The sequence below is a fragment of the Mus pahari genome, chromosome 15 (assembly GCF_900095145.1).
Source record: "Mus pahari chromosome 15, PAHARI_EIJ_v1.1, whole genome shotgun sequence".
Lineage (NCBI taxonomy): Eukaryota > Metazoa > Chordata > Mammalia > Rodentia > Muridae > Mus > Mus pahari.
Window position 1 is genome coordinate 39,417,147 of NC_034604.1, and position 19,437 is coordinate 39,436,583.

At 42.3% G+C, this 19,437-nt stretch overlaps 1 protein-coding gene across 4 annotated transcripts in view; it reads right to left on the reverse strand.

The window, feature by feature from the left end:
- Mcc (MCC regulator of WNT signaling pathway) overlaps positions 1-19,437 on the reverse strand; it is a 279,992-nt gene that overhangs the window by 153,963 nt on the left and 106,592 nt on the right. Inside the window, exons 1-2 of one of the 4 annotated variants that reach the window (XM_029547052.1) lie at positions 13,692-13,855; positions 11,406-11,619 (exon numbers count right to left, since the gene is read on the reverse strand). The exons of 2 other annotated variants lie outside the window; for them this stretch is intronic. The gene's annotated coding sequence lies outside the window, so the exon portion shown is untranslated. Of the gene's footprint in view, positions 1-11,405; positions 11,620-13,691; positions 13,856-19,437 lie in introns of those variants that run through there. One more of the 4 variants, XM_029547050.1, reaches the window with a different exon arrangement.

Here is a 19,437-nt window from a genome sequence, read left to right on the forward strand (position 1 = left end):
AGCATATGTCTTCCTCTCTGCATTTACTTTGAACAGTAACTCTCTACAGGAAACTTTTATAAAATGCCTATTATAATATAGAATGTATTCTAGGCACAAAAACAGATCTAGAGAATACAGAACCCATTCTTGTCCCTTAAGTTTTAAGGCATGACAGTCATATCACAAACCATGTATATTTTTAATATACAACTATAAGTTTACACACACACACACACACACACACACACTCACAATGAGGCACACAGTCAAGAGAGTAAGCATCAGACAGGGAACCAACAGGCTCCCCCTTCCCATTGCCTGACTGCCTCTCCCAACTGAAGTCAATTATTGGTCCAATCTCTGTCATTATTACATTATTAGTCAGTTTATATTGTATGTAGCTTCGTATAAATGAAGTTACTCATCCGGACTATTTCACTTAGCATAAGTATTTTGAGATTTATCCATGTACTTGTATGGATAAATAATGCATCTTTTGTTTATTGCATAGTGTTTATTATATACATATACCATAGTTTGTTTATCCATTCAATGGCCAACCCACATTTGAGGTATTTCCAGGTTAGGGTTGTTACAAGTGAATACCCATGGGCACACACTTGAAACGACTAGGTGGTGACATACCTGCATGCCTAACTGACGGTGAAATTACGAAACTTAAAAAAAAAAAAAAAAAAAAAAAAAAAAAAAGTTACACACCAGGGCAGAAGACATGGCTCAGCAGTTAAGAGCACTGGCTGCTCTTCCAGAGGACCCAGGTCCAATTTCCAGCACCAGAATGGTGTCTTACAGTCTGTAATTAAACTCCCAGAGGGTCCCGCACCCTCTCTGACCACCAAAGGAACTGCACAAATGTGGTACACCTATGTACATATATGTAGGCAAAACAGTCATGCACAGAAAATAAAAATAAATATCTGTATAAAACAGTTACGCCAGTCAATTATCAGCGTTCAAGATGCCTCCTGCCCACTCACTTCAGTCCTAGTTACATTCTTCTTCATTTTCCCCATTCTAGTGGCTGTGGTGGCATCTCACTGTGGTTCTATTTACATTTTGTTGCTATCTAAGCAACATTTTGTCTTTTTTCCCCCCACATGTTTGACAATTCATCTTAACTGATAAAGTGCACAATTCTTTTGCACTTTAATTCTAATGTCCTTGAGGGAATGGGGTGCTGAGACTGGGTTGCCTTACTGTGTAGCCCAGGTTAGCCTTGAACCCCAGATCCTCCCTTTCTCAGCCTCCAGGATGCTGGGGTTGTGAATGGCACCGTGCTTGCTTGCACACTACTTAAATGGGTTGTTTTGCTTTGCATTGCTGAGCTGCAAGAGCTCATTAGACAATCAAAACACACAAGTTGTTTGGCAGACATATTTTACAAATATTTTCTCCCAGATGTACACCGTTCCTTGAGTCTTTTGAAAAAGAAAAGTTCATCTTTTAATGAGGGGGCTATTCATTTTTTCCATGATTTTTGTACTGTATTTGATAAATTTCAACTAAGAAATGCAAGCCAAGGGAATATATTTGTGTTCCGTTTTCGAAGCCGATACTAGCTTTGAGTTTGTTCTTATATCCATGTGAGTGAAGCACGAGGTGCTCTTGTGTCCTTGAAGTTGTTACAGTATCATTTGTACAAAAGATGGTTGGTTGCTCCCGGGTTGCGGCTCCTCCTTAGTCAGAATGTCTTGTGCATATCTTTTTACTGTTTTGTGCGCATCTGTTTGTCTATCTTATTTCAAAAAACCTCAGTGTTTTGACAGGTCTTATAACAAGTCTGCTATCCCCAAGTTTGTTCATGTTTTTCTAACTTCATTTTGTCAACTTAAGTACTTCTTTTTTTTTTCCAATTTTTTTATTAGATATTTTCTTCATTTACATTTCAAATGCTATCCCCCAAAGTCCCCTATACCTTCCCCCTGCCCTGCTCCCCAACCCACCCACTCCTGCTTCCTGGCCCTGGCATCCCCCTGTACTGGGGCATATAATCTTTGTAAGACCAAGGGCCTCTCCTCCCATTGATGGCCAACTAGGCCATCCTCTGCTACATATGCAACTAGAGACACACTAATAAGCCGATATTAGCCCAGAAACGTAAAATACCTAAGATACAATTTGCAAAATACGTGAAACTCAAGAAGGAGGAAGACAAAAGTATGAATATTTCATTCCTTCTTAGAATGGGAAACAAAATACCCATGGAAGGAGTTACGGAGACAAAGTTAGGAGCTGAGACAGAAGGAAGGACCATCCAGAGACTGCCCCCACCCAGGGATCCACCCCATAAACAACTTAAGCACTTCTTTGTGGATTTTTTCAATCAGCTCGTCAGTTTCTACAAAAAAATATCCATGGAATGGAAAGCTGAACCGGAAAGAGTCACATTGCAACACTATTGAGTGGCTGAGCTTATGGAGAGGGAGAAGTTCCAAGCCTAGATCGTACCTTGACTGCCATTAGTAAACTGGTTGTGCTGAAGGGGTTGGGGGTAAGTTAAAGAAAGACGTATCATTCTTTCACAGTTTTGTTTTTGTCATCTGGTTTAAGACTGTCATCGTACCAACAAATTCATATTTCATTTTCAGTACGTCTAGCTTGGAAAGGGGCCCTCCCCTTAAGTATTCCACCACTTTCTTCACAGCTCCTGACTGAGGACTCCTGAAACTTTCTCCATGTGAATCCTGACACCGCCCAGTAATACTCCTGAAAACACACTATACTCAGTATCTTTTCATGTCTCTTTCAAACAATAGCCCAAATGCTAGTAACAGAATGTCTTAGATCAGGCATTATCCTTTCAGATTATACAGTGAATACAAACTATTTCCTTACTCAACTCTGTAATACTGAAGGTGCCTGTTTTCCTTAAAGCAAATGTCCTTGTCTTTAAGCATCTTCTACTAGTGGCAAAAACCACTGAATTTTTAAACTGCATCACATGAGGATCTGCAGCTTCTTAAGACTCCCAGGCTCAGTCAACAGTGTGTTTTCTTCTGTGTAAATTCCAAATGCAGCATCGTTAATCCAAACAATAGCTCTCCAAATGGCATGGGTGCCAGAGAAACCTCCAACTTTAAAGGTCAAAAGGGACTTTTCCTTAAGTCCAAACAGTTGCTACTGACTTCAGATCTCTTATGAGTATAGCAAGATCCTCCGAGCTCACACTCCCCTGCACAGGTGAAAACCCAACCAGGGAGTATAGGCAGAGGTTTTGCCTATAACCTGAACAAAGGGTTGTACCTCCTATGGCTTAAAATACTCACGGTGGTTCAGGAGATGCAGGACTGTTGGCCATTCTCCTGCCTCCATCTCATTCTGGAGGAATGGCAGAAGAATTGAAGGGTGTGGGATGAAGCATCAGTATGGTGTTTGATGGGTTCGCTATGGCTCTCATGGGGATGACCTTATTAACTGCTGGTGAGGCAATTCTGGATTGAAAAAGGCAGTCTCACGAAGTGGACTGGACTCTGGTGTGACAGATGATCACACATGAACTGATATTAAGGAATCTCTTTCTAAAACCCTGCCATAGAGGTATTCTGAATGGTAGCAGTCTAAAGTCCTCAAATGCAATCTACCCACTCACCTTTCAGTGTTGAAGCATATGTTACCTCACCTCACTCCTAGTGGTCTTTCCGCAGATCTCACTCACCACTTACCTACAAGCATTCACCAAATACTGTTGGAAAGTGGAAAAGTTTCCAGGATGCTCCCCGTAAACTGATACATCTTCATCTACCTCTGCTGCAATAGGCACTTTGTGCTATTATGCCATGGAGACTTCGCCTGCTGACACAATGACAACGAAGATGAAACAGGGAGCCAGGGAACCTATTCCAGGCACCTCCCTTGTGCTTGGTCCATAGATACATTCTGGACAGTCAAGACAGATGTTCACTGGCATCTTAGGAACCGGTGAGAATTAGCGAGAATGTCAGAGCTAGAAAGGATACAAATTAACTCATCTAATGACTCGAGGGTAGAAGTGAGGAAACAAAGCTAATGTTCTCAGGATCTCTGTGAATGAGAGAGAGCTTCTGGAAAAAAACAAAAACAAAAACAAAAACAGTGCTGAACAAGCTGCTTAAAAGAGCAGGAACCGAAAGCACAGCTAGGACCCAAGAGTTGCTCTGAGGTCCTCATGAAGAACTGATGTAATGAGAAAGTCAAAAGTCGTGGGGGGGAAGAGGAGAGGCCCTCACATTTTAGTTCATAAGCGACAGGAAATCCACAAACAGCCTGCACAAAGATGAGGGATTGTGGCAATCAGAGTAGATTGTTCTGGAGCATACCTGTAAGCAGCATCTGGATTTTAAGGGATGTTTTCCTTTTCAAATTAAACTGTGTAACTAAATGTTGCAACATTTGAAAGTAACTAAGCGCCTAATGAGGGAGTCTGTGATTACTAAAGTGCCGGCTTAAGAAGAAAAGATGTTACAATGTAAATAATTTCCATATATCCTTTCATCAGCTTTAAAGTAAAGCTAAATGAAGCGCCTCCAACCATTTCCTTATCTCCAGAGCCATCACTACCAGTAGTCCCTCAGTCACTACAGTACCCAGGGCACTAAGACAGGCATTTATCAACTGAGAAACACCCAAACATTAAAGAAATCAAAATGTAAGACTCAGCCAAACAGTACCACACGCCAGTGGTTCTCAACCTTCCTAGTGTTGTGACTATTTAATACTTCCTGTTGTAGTGACCCCCAACCATAAAATTATTTTCTTGCTACTTCATAACTATAATTTTGCTACGGCTATGAATCATAATGTAAAAATCTGATATGCAGGATACCCGATATGTGACTTCCAAGGAGGTCTTGACCCCCGCCCCCAAGTTGAGAACCACTGCCATATAGTGTTTAGTATATAATACCTGGGATAATCCATATGTCCACTTTCCAAACACTTTATTCCTGAAATGGCCCCTCCCTCATGGTAATGCAAGCTATTGCCAGTTTGCAGATCTGACCTTGACTCCTATCCTACAGCTATAGGGCTTATTCGCTGATGTAACTAACCTCTATACTTTAAACCAATACATAGAACAGCTTCTCTTCTATTAGTTTGTATCCTTAAACAAACCACCAGATCACTCACAGTTGATAGCAGGCTAAAGGTACTCCTAATAGGAACACCACTGAGATAGTCTGTAAAATTTGCATGGCTAGGCTCCCAATCTCATATAATTTCTACCTATCTAGAATGACGCTAAAGTAGGAGGTGGGTAGCAAGCACATTTCATTCTCAACATAAAAACCAGGTAAAAGGTATTCTTTTCTCAGCCCTGAGACTCTTTGTGCTTTGCTCTGGCAGCACATATACCACACTCAGAGTGAAGGACAGATAGCATGTGACCTGCGCAAGCTTCAGATGGAAATCTGGGCAATGTTCCGCACTGTCTGAAAATATCAAAGATTAAAAAATAAATTTTTAAAAAATTGACTTTAAAAAGAAAGATTTATTGTTTTCTGTCCCTTGCTCTATATCACCTGTCAGGAAAAAGAGACTCTATGTGGAGACTATTAATCTGTCTTTCCCTCCTGGGCCAATGCATTCTTCTGATTAAAGGCTGGTCTGGTCTAACCAGTACTGGGTATTAGCACAACAGAACTGAGGCCAAGAACAATAGAAACACTGGTTCTATCCAGTGAGCCCAGACCTAGGCAAATCCAACAAATAATGTTTCAGTGAGCAATTCATTGCCAAACTTCTGACTCTAGGTTCACACACAGAGGAAACATTAAAGCATTCTGAGTGGATATGGGGACCAGTCCAAAGCCTGACTCTGTAGACTTGAAACGGCTACTTTAGAGTATGGCAAAAAAAAGGAGGCAGCAGAGGAGGAGGAGGAGGAGGAGGAGGAGGAGGAGGAGGAGGGGCAGGAGGAGGAGAAAAACAATTCCTCCAAAACAAAAATCCTAGTGGCCCTACTTTTGGGGGACCACTCTAGTGACAAATATGTATCTTTATAAATCTTTCCAAATTGTTCTGCTCAAGGTAGGGATGATCTACATAAAGAATCCACTTCCAGACCTAAAGCAGATCTACAAATGGCTGTTAAGAGGCCAACTGAAAATGTTCACCACAGACTGCCTGAGCCCTCTTCATCTCCTCCAGGAAAGTTCCAGCACTCTGTTTGACCCCTTTAGTGAGGCACAGGTACTAGAAGTCTCCTTAATCTTCTCAAACCTTTGACTATGAAAACATCTTTCAGCCATTTTCCCACCAAAACTGGGGTGTGTAAGCTGGTGCTTACAGGTAAAGGAAATCATCATGCCAGCCTGGCCAACCTGAGTTCTATCCCTGAACCCTACGTAAAGGTAGAGGAGAGAATGAAGTCCACAAAGCTGTCCTCCTGCCTCCACACTATGCACTGTGGCTTGCATGCATGCATACACATGCCCATGTGCACACACATGAACATACACATGCACACACACAGACACATACATGCACATATGTGTGCATACACACGCACATCACTAAAACAATAAAAATTTACTCTGATTTTTTTAAACTAGAGTACACCCGTCCCTTAGCCAAATAAAATTTGAAGCTCAAAATGAATGACAGTGATGATTAATAACACCGTAAATATTTTTTAAATTGTCAACTTGTATTGATACTAAAATGATTTTGAAACAGAAGGCAGCAGAAGTCTTATACAATGAATGCCAAAAAATTTTAAGAAATGATAGAAAAGACAACTGCCAATTTAACAAGTACCATAGCAATTGATTCAGGCAAGAATCATGGTCAGAGGGGGCTGGGGAAATGGTTCAGTGGTTAAGAGCACTGGCTGTTCTTCAGGAAAACCAGGGCTCTATTTCCTGTACATCAGCTCACAAGTATCACCAGGCAAGGAAATGGTCTATAGATATGTGTGCAGGCAAAACACCCATACACATAAAATGAATCAAAAATGTTTTCTTTTAGAAGAATCACTGACAGACTAAAATTACTGAACAAGGGTTGTTGGGAATTAGATATGCCCAACTACAATAGGGAAGTCTGGTGGGTGCCAACTTAACTTGGTGGTCCAAAGGAACGTGGAGTCTCATTAGGTAGAAGGAAGAATGCCATGCATCTATTGATCTGATAGACTGATAGACTATCACACCCCTATATCCCAGTCAAAGAATATTTTCCCTGAAAATGCTCAGGTTTCCAAGTGCATAGCAAGGATGCCTTAAAATATTCAGAAGAAAGGTAAACATAGAAATAAAACCATTGTAGCAGAATGTTAGGATCAGTGAAGTGAATAAAGCTGTTCATTATCTTGGGTCACTCTGAACCTCGCCTGCCTGGAGGTTTGATAGTAAGAGGAGAAAAATTAACATGAACAGCAAAGTTTTTTTTTTTTTTTTTTTTTTTAGTGGAGAATATAAATAAAAGCATCCAGAAGGATATGGAAAATTATGGAGAACTAGGAAAAATACTGGAAGTAGTATAAAATAATATATTCTTGTAACCCCTGCAAAAGTCCGTCCATTTGGTTAAATACTTGCTGAGAATCTATGGGTCCAGAACAAGCTGGCTGTCAAAGCCAGAGATGGTTTAGCAGGTAAAGGGGCTTGCTGCCAACCACGATGACATGAGTTCAATCCCCAGGCCACTTATACATGAACTATCCAATCTTTAGTAAATTCTTGTTGGATACTAAAGCTTCCTTTCATCATTTAAAAATATCTCCACTAAAAACTCAAAGACTCACTTTAGAGAGTTAAGAAATATGTCAATTCCCTTAAAGACAACTCTCAGGTGGGGGTGATCTTAGGCGTTTCTAGGGCAGGGAGGACTCACATCTCATGCATTAACAAGGAATGCCCTGGCATTTTCAGAAATAACTTCACATGACATCATCCCAATCACTAAGAGGCTCTAATCAAATTCTATGCATGGTCAATCTTACCATTCTTTCAGCATGATAAACTGAAAACCACAGTATCTAGGCTCCCCCCCCCCCCTTTAGAGGAGAAAATACTTGGTGTTGAGTTTTTTTTTTCAATTCAACAGTGTTAAGTTCTGATCCAACAAGATGAAAGATTCTATCCATCAAAAGTGAAAGTAGTGTATCAAAGCATGCCAGTTAGGGAAAATGGTTACTTTCCCTTTGAAGATACAGGATGAATACTTGATGCACTATGGATATAACCCGAGCATCTAGCTTGACCTCCACTCTATGAGTGTGCTGCATAACTTCCTGGTCACAGATCGCTGCTTTTCTTCTTGCCACTGAGCTGAAATACAAGACATTGCCAAAGACACCTCTTCAGATGCCCACAACCATGGGCAAAGCTTGTGAAGGCTTCTGACACTCTACCTATAGGAATTTCCCAAGCTACAGAACTCACAGACAGAAGTCAATTGTTTTTGAAGTCCTCATGCTAATGCAAATTCCACTCCTCAAAACCCCTTATTCCAGGAACCTTTCCCTGTGAGAACAAAGCACTAAGAGGCTTGGTCATCAATGCCCAGTGAGAAGAGGAGAGGAAACTTTTCTGTATTGAGGCTCAACAGATGAAGATAGATTCCTCATTTCAATGTTTCTTGTGGCCCATCCACTTCCCAATTGCAGAGAACCCCAACCATCACACTTCCCACTAACTGAACTCAGCAGTTCAGCTTTTGTATCTCATTCTCTTGACTCCCTAGAAAACATGTTATTGCCTCCAAAACTGTCATAGGATGCAAAGTCTTTAAAAGTAGGAGCCTGTTGGCTTTTTCTAAATTACACCCCGCCAACAAACCCAGTAGGAATAATCTTCTGACCCATGCCATGGATTCTAGATGTTTCCCCCATTAGTCATGGCCCTCTTTTATGTTTGCTTTGTTCCTATCGTCTAATGTGCTAATGAGCTTTCTCATTACTCTCTGACCTCTAGATATCATCTTTAAACTGGAATTTCCTCTAGAAAAGAATGTTGACAAAAATTTTTAGCTGCTATGAAAGTTACAAGTAATGTCTCTACGATAGCTACAGTTATCAAGATGCCAATAGGCATGAGGTAAAGTAGTGAGATTTGGCACAGTGAAGAATAGCACAGTCTTGTTGACATCCAGTGTGAGCATTTATTTAACCCTACTTCACTCATGTCTACTTTCATCACCAATAACTTATTAACTGGCACTAAGTTCTGTAGGGCCTATATAATTTGGACTTTAAGCAGCCCCTTGGTTTCAAATGCACTGCTGTGTGAATTCATAAGCTATACAATTCAACTACCTCACTGGCACATCGCAAGTTCAAGCCCAAAATGTTCATGTGACTTGCTAGCTATTACCTTAAGGGAATTCTAACAAGTAAAAAGAGAACTCATCGCTTCCAGTGTTGAACTGTCAAAACTTCAAGGAGACAGACAAACAAACAAACAAACAACCCAACAGGTATGAAAGACACAGGGCATGACAACTGGCTTAGCATTTAAGTAGCATTGAGCGCCCATGTCAGACCGCACAGAACTGCCTGTAACTCCAGGTCCAGGGGATCTAACACCTGAAACCTCTGAGGCACCAATCCTCCTGTGAACATAGCCATGTTCACAGGCACACATATATAATCACAAATAATTAGAACAACTATTTTGTTAAAGATGTTAAAGGTGAATGATATGTCCATTGTCTGGGGGTGGGTGAGGAGCTGGACTCTTTTCCAGACTTGTATTGGTAGGTTCTACTTAATCCGATTAACTTGGCATGACTGTATCCCATTCTATCCTCAATGCTGGAATCACGGGGCCCACTCAACTGACTCGCAGGATCCACGTTCCAGAACTAGCTTGCCAGGTACTAGAACATATCAAAGGCAAGACTCAGCATGTCCATACCCTTCACCATGTCTGTCAGCTTTCAGGTGTCTCTTAATGTCACACCTTTGCAGCATTCCATTTCCAGAAAGCTACAACAGGGAAACTGGAGAGTCTATCAGCATATTCAATATATATATATATATATATATATATATATATATATATATATATATATATATACACATTAGCATTCAAAATCAGACTAATGCCCGATTATATACACATATATTCAATGTATCAACACTTACAGACCCTTTAACTCTAATGGAAGATACTTTGAAATTTTATTAAAGCAAGGAGGGACTTATTAGTAAGCTAAGACTATAGAATTACAAATTAAACCTAAGTAACATTTATATAAGGGAGAACATTCATACAGATCTTCAGGAAAAAACAACCCAGCTCTAAGCCCTATGATAAATGCTTGACGGGTGCTTGGAGCCAGATGGTCTGGGCTCTGAGCCAGGCTCCACTACTCCCTATGTGACCTTAACTGCTCAGCTATAAAATGGATATTATTAAAAGTATCCAGCAAGGAGTGGAACCAGAACTTGGGATAACTAGCATCTATCGCCAGGCTTAGACTGTGTGTAGCTACAGTTTGGCCCTTTCAGAACTTTGGAAGTAGCCAAAGAAGAGGAGGAGAATCTTCAGGCAGAACTTTTGTCTTTGTGCTGTAAATCCATCTTCATGTCCACTATAGAAGCTCGCAAGGGGGGTTGAATGAGATGGGTAATGTGAAGCCTATGGCATATGAGGCACAGTAGGTACTTTATAAACTTACCGCTAACATTCATCAGATAACACTATGCTAGAGTACTGAGTACCATAGGAAGAGGGTGATGAAGATGTGAGAACCATCCCTGGACAGATGAAGGCCTCACATGGCTACAACCCTGTTCTCAGTGCCTAAGTCCACCACATTTATTATTCTGCCCCAAAGAAGGGCTGAACAGAATCTGAAAAGACAAGGCCAGGAAGACCACAGAGAAGATGCACAATGCTGTTCATGGAATTGCCCAAGCCTTAAAACACCCCTGCAGAGAAAGAAGAGAAGGTACCTAAAGAGAAAGGGAAGAGCTGCAGCTAGCAAGGGCACAAGTGAACCTGCAAAACCTGGAGATGCTTAGGGCAGTGTGCGCATGCTCAGCGACTGTACCTCATATTCCTCCTACACATCCTGAAATACTGTTTCTCAAGCTGGGAGGTGGTGGCACACACCTTTAATCCCAGCATTCATGAGGCAGAGGCAGGCAGATCTCTGAGTTCTAGGCCAGCCTGGTCTACAGATGGAGTTCCAGGACAGCCAGGACTATTCAGAGAAACCCTGTCTCCAAGAGAGAGGGGTGGGGGGGGATGAAAAAGGAAAGGAAAGGAAAGGAAAGGAAAGGAAAGGAAAGGAAAGGAAAGGAAAGGAAAGGAAAGGAAAGGAAAGGAAAGGAAANGAAAGGAAAGGAAAGGAAAGGAAAGGAAAGGAAAGGAAAGGAAAGGAAAGGAAAGGAAAGGAAAGGAAAGGAAAGGAAAGGAAAGGAAAGGAAAAATACTGTTTCTCAACAAGTTTTACAAATTCAGAATTTTGTTTACCTTTTAAACGCTTTGTTATTAGCACATGGAACTCTTCATAGATAGTGGGGGTGACGCACATGTCACCAACACAGCATCTCCCAAGCTTGATTAATGCATGGAAAACATTAATGTGTTGAAAACATCCAAACCCCTGACGGCCTTCAGACTTCCTTTTTGCTCCCCGGCTGAGGGGTTCTGACATTCACTTTGATCGTCTCCTTGGCACACGCTCCTGTGGTGCAAGGGGGTGGGTGGGGGTGGGGAACAACAACCCAATTTCAATTCTATGTTTTCCTCCTCCTCCATCATCAATACAGACTTAACTCCTTCAAACCAAGAGACCTGCTGGGACCTGTCCCTCTAAAAGAAACTTTGCTAGGATGTTAGACAATCTGAACTTCACAGTGATGTCACTGAGATTGTGTACCTCGGGAAAAACCAATGGCTCTTGTTCAAGACTTCAGACTGATAATTCTGCCCATCTCATTTCATTTTTGAAAGTCTGAGTCAAGACGGCCTAGAGTGGCTCACACGTTTAATCTTAGCTCTCGGGGGCAGAGGAAGGCCGGTTGGTGTTTCCCTATAGCCAGTTCAAGTAACTAGACTTACACCCAGAATGCCTCTGGGTGTCTATCTCAGGCTAGGATGTACCACGCATTGTTAAGAATGAAACAATGATGCTGCCTGCTTCTGTCCCAAGTATGGTAGCAGCAGCAACTCCATGACCTACCAGATGCTCTGAAATTTCCATTTTATGTTCTACATCATTCAAGAAATAGCTTAGGAGCTGATACAAGGAATAAAACGGCCATCTTGCTGTGATGTATAATTCGATAAGATACTAGCTAGCATCCGTGCATGCCTTCCCCTCCCCTCCCCCAGTCTCTTTGTCTCCTGCCCCAGAGTCCAGGCAGATGTCAACAGCATATTCTGCCACTTTTGTAGAGAAAGACATGTTTATTATCTAATTAACATTTCCTTGAAAAGTCATGCTGAATCCATCCCATATCACCTATGGTAAAATTTGGCTGCTCCAAATCCCTAGATACAAATACTCTCCGATTGTAACCACCACAAAGTTCTGTTATTCTTAAAGATGGCCCAGGAGGGTGCTGACCATTAGAACCAATTCTGTTCATCTAAGCACCCTCTCTTGTCAAACAGAAAAGAATTTATGTAAGCGCTCAGGTCAGGGATGGGGCTCAGTGATGATGATACACTTGCCTACCATGTGTGAGACTTAGGTTTGACTCCTGATATGCTATAGAGAGAGGGGGAAAGAGGTGAGGCGGGGGCAGTGGGGACTTACGCTAACTCTGTTGCCTGTCTGTGGATCCGGCTCCCCTATCTGGGCTGTCTTGTCTGGCCTCAGTAGGAGAGGGTGTACCTAACTCCTGCAGTGACTTGATGTGCCAGGGTGGGTTGGTTCCTGGGAGGGACCTCTCCTCCTTCTTAGAGGTGAAAGGGAAGGAGAGACGGGGAGGGACTGTGTGAGTGAGCAGGGAACTGGGAGGAAAGGAGAGGCTGTGATCAGGATGTGAAGTGAATAAATAAATAGATAGATAGATAAATTAAATAAATAAATAAATAAATAAATAAATAAATAAATAAATAAATAAATAAGGTGGGAAAAAACCCACATTACTCTGCCCAGCACCCAAAAGAATCTGGGAGCTAAATAATTGTTGACTCGTTGAGTGTAATGGTTCTTGCCTACTTTCAGGAATTCTGTGATAGTTCACAAAAAATAAATTGTGGGGCCTAGAGAGATAGCTTAAAGGGTTTGCCATACCAGGTATGGTGTTTGAAATTATAGCACTCCGAGGGGAAACAGGCAGATCCATGGAACTCTGTGACCAGCTAACCTAACCTAATCAGCAGACTCCAGGCAACTGGGAGACACACATGCAAACACACACGCGTACACACACACACACACACACACACACACAAGCACATTCAGAGATACCTCCATGGTCTAATAATTTCTTTAAGGACACAAGAAAGTCAAATTGAAATATACAATCTATTGTCCCAATATAAAGAAAACAAACAAGCTAAAGCAAAAACCAAACCAAACATCATCAACAAAGCCTACTTCTAAATAAAGCCTCTACTTTGACCACAGTCAATTTGGACATTCAGCTCTGGAATGAATCCCCCACATTGACCTGCATTGCTCTAAGTCTGAACTCTCTAAGAGTACAGTCGAATGAAACCAAATGCGTCCACCCTGCCGAGAAGGCCACTCTGAGAAGAGCAATTGCAGCAGCAGCAGCAGCAGCAGCACACAGCTCAGCTTACCTGGGCCTTCCTTTGTGAACTGTGCCTGGATCCAACAAGACTGCATCATAGCAGAGGTGAACGATGCCGCAGGCCCATAATATGGGTCGGGCTACTAAGGCAGGTACCCCTAAACACACTTTTGATACAGCCAAGATCTCCCACGTCTTCAACATTCAACACAAGAGAACACCAGAAGGCCATGCTGAGCACAGCAGGTATTATATATAGAAACCAGCCAGAGTTAAAACGGGACGCCTTCCTCTTGCCCGTTTCCTCGAGGAAACTCTATGCCCCACCCAGCCTTGTTCTTAACAGGGCACTTGTGCATGGATCCCGGATATGCAGACTCCAGGAGAGTACAAGGCACGAAATGTAGCTGCAGGTCTGCACCAAATGGTGACCCGAAGGTTACTGACTGGAGGTACATGAGAAGACGTAAATGGTTTGTGATGACTTCGGGCCAAGGTTGGTGCAGTTATTCTGCCCTGTAAAGCTGGATACCAGAGGTCCTGTGTGTGTGTATGTGCACATGCGTGTGAGTGCATGTGTGTATGTGAGTGTGTGTGTATGTGTGTGTCTGTGTCTATGTATGTATGTGTCTGTGTATATATCTGTGTCTGTGTGTGTGAGTGTGAGTGTGTATATCTGTGCCTCTGTCTGTGTGTGTGTGTCTTGTGTGTCTGCGTTGTGTATGAGAGAGAAATCTATCTTCTGGGAGCTGCTAAAAATGACTAGAAAATTCTTCCCATTAGTCCTGCTGCTACGTCTCCTCCACAGTTTTTCTTAGATGTTTGGAAGCAGATGACTCTGCTCCCCCAGTGAAAGGTGCCATATGAACTTTAAATTATTCAAAACGAAACGGACTCCACTGGAAAAGGAAACCAATTCAGAGAACAAGCGCTGGCCTCATCCTTTCCACTCCATAGTCTTTAAAAGATAAAAATTCAGCACATGAGGCAATCAATCAAAGAAGTATCCATCTCTAGCTGAAATACCTGCCGCCCTGTTACCTCTGTTCCAATAATCAAACACATGTGGCTATCAGTTTACATCCCCAGAGGAATTCCCAAATGAGAATTAAATCTGATTCGGCCATGCAAGTGACTTAGTTTCTTCTGCTGAAGTAATTTAAACGTGAATAAGAAATATATAGTTTAATGGAATTTAGCTCCTGAGAACTTAAAATATCCAATAGTACTTATAGGTGCTAAGGGAGAGAAGGTAAATAAACTGGCGAATGCGGGTTTCACACTAGGTCATCTCACTCCCTGTTCACCCTTTGCATGACAGGAATGCCCAGGGAGAAGCAGAGCCTGGAGAAGCCATCTTCACCTCAAACTGGGCCTGACTGCTCTTCCAGAGGCCCCTGGGGTAAAAAGACTTTCACCACTTGCATTCTTCCAGTGAGCCAAGCCACTTGGAGGGGTCATCCTTTCACTGCAGATGCTGCCGAGGCTCCAAGTTTGCACAAGCAGAAAGGTATGGATGTCTTAATCCATCTAGCCTAACTCTAGTCTGGGGCGCCTGAAGACTGCCAGTGTATGCCAGACCTTCAGGAACACCTGAAGACGGAGCAGCCTTGGTGACTATCCCCAAACCATTTCCGTGGTTTCTCAACCTGGCGGGATGGGTTTTCTAGCAGGTGCTCAGATGCTCCAAACAGTCTGAATTCCACAAAAAGTCAAAAGTCAAAAAAATTGCCCCTTTTCCTGGCCTCTTGACTGGTGCAATTGAGCTGCATTCCTGAGAAAGTAGAAGAGACCAGCTCATGAGTGATGCCCTGGAGTTAAAATGATGTTGATGTATTTACTATGCAAACCAAGGAAGTCGCAGAGATCTGGGACACAAATTTCAATATATCCTAGGAATATGCTGGAAGTAGACCAGCTTTCAAGGCCCAGAGTAGTAGATGGACCCAGGCTCTGGACTCTGATTCCCATAGTTAAATCTCAGTTGTTACACTTACTGACTAGGGATATGCTACTGAATTTTTCTGTTTCTCTGCTTTCTTATCTTAAAAAAAAAAAAAAAGGGAGATAATTATGTCTCAGGTTGAAGAGGTGGTTGAGGTTCACTAGGCTCTGGAACTATATAGTACCTATATAGATGATGCTAGGCACAGAAGCCAAGTGTGTGTCTTCACCATCCAGGTCACTAAGGACAAACCCAGCAATTCTCAGAGGTCCTCTGAGAATCCGCAATAAAACATGAAGCTAAATGTCTTAGATGTCTATTGCTGTGAGGAGACACCATGACCGCAGCAACTCTTACAAAGGAAAGCATTTAACTGAGGCCTGAGGTTTATCCATTGTCATCATGGCAGGGAACATGGCAGCACACTGACAGACATGGCACTGGAGAAGTAGCGAGGATCTGCAGGTAGCAGAAGAAAGAGTGACACTGGGCCTGGGGTGGGATTCTGAAACCCCAATGTGCACCTCCAGTGACATACTTCCTCCAATAACACCACACCTTCTCCAACAAAGCCACACCTCTTCTTCCTGCTCAAGAATTTCTTCTCCCTGATGACTAAGCACTCAAATATGTGAGTCTATGGGGACCGTTCTTTCTCAAACCACCACACTGAACTATAAGCTGAGAGACCAGATAAACACTCAAGTTAGCACTCAGAGAAGAAAACAGAGGCCCCTCCTCAAGTTGACCCAGTGTTTGCTAGGAGACAGGGTGGCAATGTTGGGGAACTGGGTCAGGACCATGTCCTGTAAAAGTCAGTGGTCACAGAATGCTTGCCTGCAGTACCTGGTCCACCCTTCTTCATGCAAATCCATAATTCAGTTTAAAAACCAAGAAATTAGAGACTGTCTGTTGTTTGTACTCTAACAAATGAAACAAAAATTGGCAAGGAGAAATAGAAAATCGGCCCCAGATATACTAAATATCTTTCAGAGTATTCATTAAATACCTGCTAATTGATTAACCTGACCATTCAAAGAAAACTTCCAGTTCTAAAGATGTTCAGGGAATATATCATCAAGCATACAATTATATGGTTTGAAGTTAAATATTTAAGTGGAATAAATATACTACTGACATCACTAAAATTAACATTTTTAAAATTTAGTCTCTATGTGTGTATATGTGTCTCTGTCTATGTGCCTGTGTGTATACATGCACATGAGTGTACCACAGAATACCAAAAAGTCAATCAAAGGACAACTTGTGGGACTTGGGACTTGATTCTTCCTTTTACTATGTGACTCCTTGGCATTGAATTTGGGTCATCATCCTTGGTGGCAGTGACCTTTGCCTACTGAGCCATCTCACTGGCCCTATCTCTACATTTAGTGAGTATAAAATTTTTATTTTATTTTTTGCTAATATAACAGACATTATATATAACAGACATTAATTTCAGACTGATATGTTGCTATAGATGACCTTGAACCCCCGGTGTTCCTGTCTCTACCTCCCAGGTGCTAAGACTCTGGGCTTGTGTCACTAGATCTGTTCACATAAAAAAAAATTCTTGCATTTCATAGAACCAAAACATTGTAATAAGACAAGGATTTCTTTTTTTCAGAGAAATTGTTTACCATAGGCTGGGGTAATGACCTGGCCTCTTCACTGAAATTTTACTTCATCGAATTTTTTATGTTTTGTCCATCCTGATGTTAAAAATGTTTTTATGGAAAAACCAGAAAATCTGGTGCCTCTGGAAATAGGAGATAATAAAATCACATCATGAAGGGTCACTTCCATGAAATGATCACAAGCTACATGGCTAACCTACGAAAAGAACTACATACAGGCCAGCTATATTTTAGACACATAATCCTCCACATCTACACTAATGAATAAAATTGAAAACTAAGTAAAAACCATAGCTCTGTGGGGCTTCCCATGTGGTGTTGACAGCACCAGCCAAGGAACACAGGCAGCTGCACAAACTCAGAAAACAGGTGCTGTGTGTTCTAGGAAGTTGGGGGGTCACAGGCACCTGGCAGTTAAGGACATAAGATAAAGTAGAATACTGACTTATGTTTCAATGCCTCTATGGTATCAGCTGGGGTGTCTGGGCACCACTGACATACCTGCCTGGAGGAGGCAGGGCAAAGTCCAGAACAGAGAGTCCACAGGCTGTGTCTCCCACTGGGGTGTCAGATGCAGCTACAAGTCAGACCAGACGGGGAGAGAGGGGTCTGGGGCCCCAATGTCTGAGACGAATGCTGTAATTCCTGGTCTTTGAGTACCCAGGTGCCATAGGTGTGTGTGTGTGTGTGTGTGTGTGTGTGTGTGTGTGTGTGTGTGTGTGTTTCCTCCAGTAGCCCCTTCCTGCCTACTTTTGAAGTCAAGTTCATACTTCTCCTAGTCTCTGAGTTGAGTCTGTTGAGTTTTCACATGATCATGAAGCATGGAGCAAAATGTTCCTGTGTTTCTCTTGCACAGGAATTTCTTGACTGCATTCCTATGGGAACTATTCTGCTCCTTCTGAATGACGATTAAAGGTTTCTGCCTCAAAAAGACAGTCAGAGTCTCCCTCCTTCCCAGGGCAGTGAATAGCTTGGCCCTGAGAACTGAACCTAACCAGCATAGGGAGAGAGGACAAGGTAGCCTGAATACTACACCCAATCCTCACGGCTTGAACCTCAAGGTCACTCCGTGACAAACACAGGCAGACCCTCCTTGTTTATTTGGAAAATGTCTTTAAAATATGCTTCTAAACTTTCGTCTAACAGGATTCAGATTATATTGGACTGAGCACCCTATGAAGGTGTGTAATTTGTAAATATAAGGATATATGAGGGTTCAACCAGTCCAGACCTCTCAGGTCAACAGGATGTATATATCACAATAGCCATCATTTCTACTCTCTACTTTATACAATGAATCATACCAAATGAGACACTTGCTCTAGTATGGCTTGTTAAAGATCAGTGGGACTATTTACAGAGAGGGCGGTTTGAAGGAGATGGCACAGATACCATATTTCCTTTCCTCCAGAGTTGGGTCATGGATTTCTTGGCTTCTAACTGATACCTACAGAGAGAGACCTGAACACTTCAGTTCACAGTGTTAGAGAAGTGGTGGACAAGATAAAACACGGGACACAGAAAGTTTTGAATTGGGGTAGGATAGGAAGTATTCAATAAAAGTATTACTGGAGCAAAGCATATCAAAAGCATCAGAATTAGCCAGAACATGTGCTCACTACCAAAGCATCTAAACCAGAGGGCTGAGAACTGGAACACACACACACACACCATATTCTATTTCACCGCTGTGCAAACATGCTAACAACTCTTCCGTGGGACTGAGTAACTCCAAGTGTGGATTAAAGACTTAGGAATGATAGGTGTGTGGCTTTTACACAAGCTGTCCTCCTTAAGTTGTCTGTAGCAATATTCCCAGAATGGCAAAGGCAAGAAGGACACACTGGTCTGTGACTAAATTTGGTAGCAGACTGACCACATAGCAATCATTTCCTCTTTCTAAGTGCAGAGAGAGAGCAGGGAGAGAGGGAGGCAGAGAAGGAGGGATAGAGGGAGAGAGAAGGGAGGGAGGGAAGGAGGGAAGGAGGGAGGGAGGGAGGGAGGGAGGACAAATGAATATCAGAAATTGGGTCTAGAAGGGAGTTCACTTGACAGGGAGCACCAGAGTTAGGCAACGGGACACACTTTTCTACCCTATAAGCAATTCTCAGGCTCTTACATGGGGCATCGACTACCGGCCATGGGCCATGTTTCTTCGGTAGTCTCTATTTCATTGATCAATGTGATGTTCAGAAATCATTTCGAAATTTCTT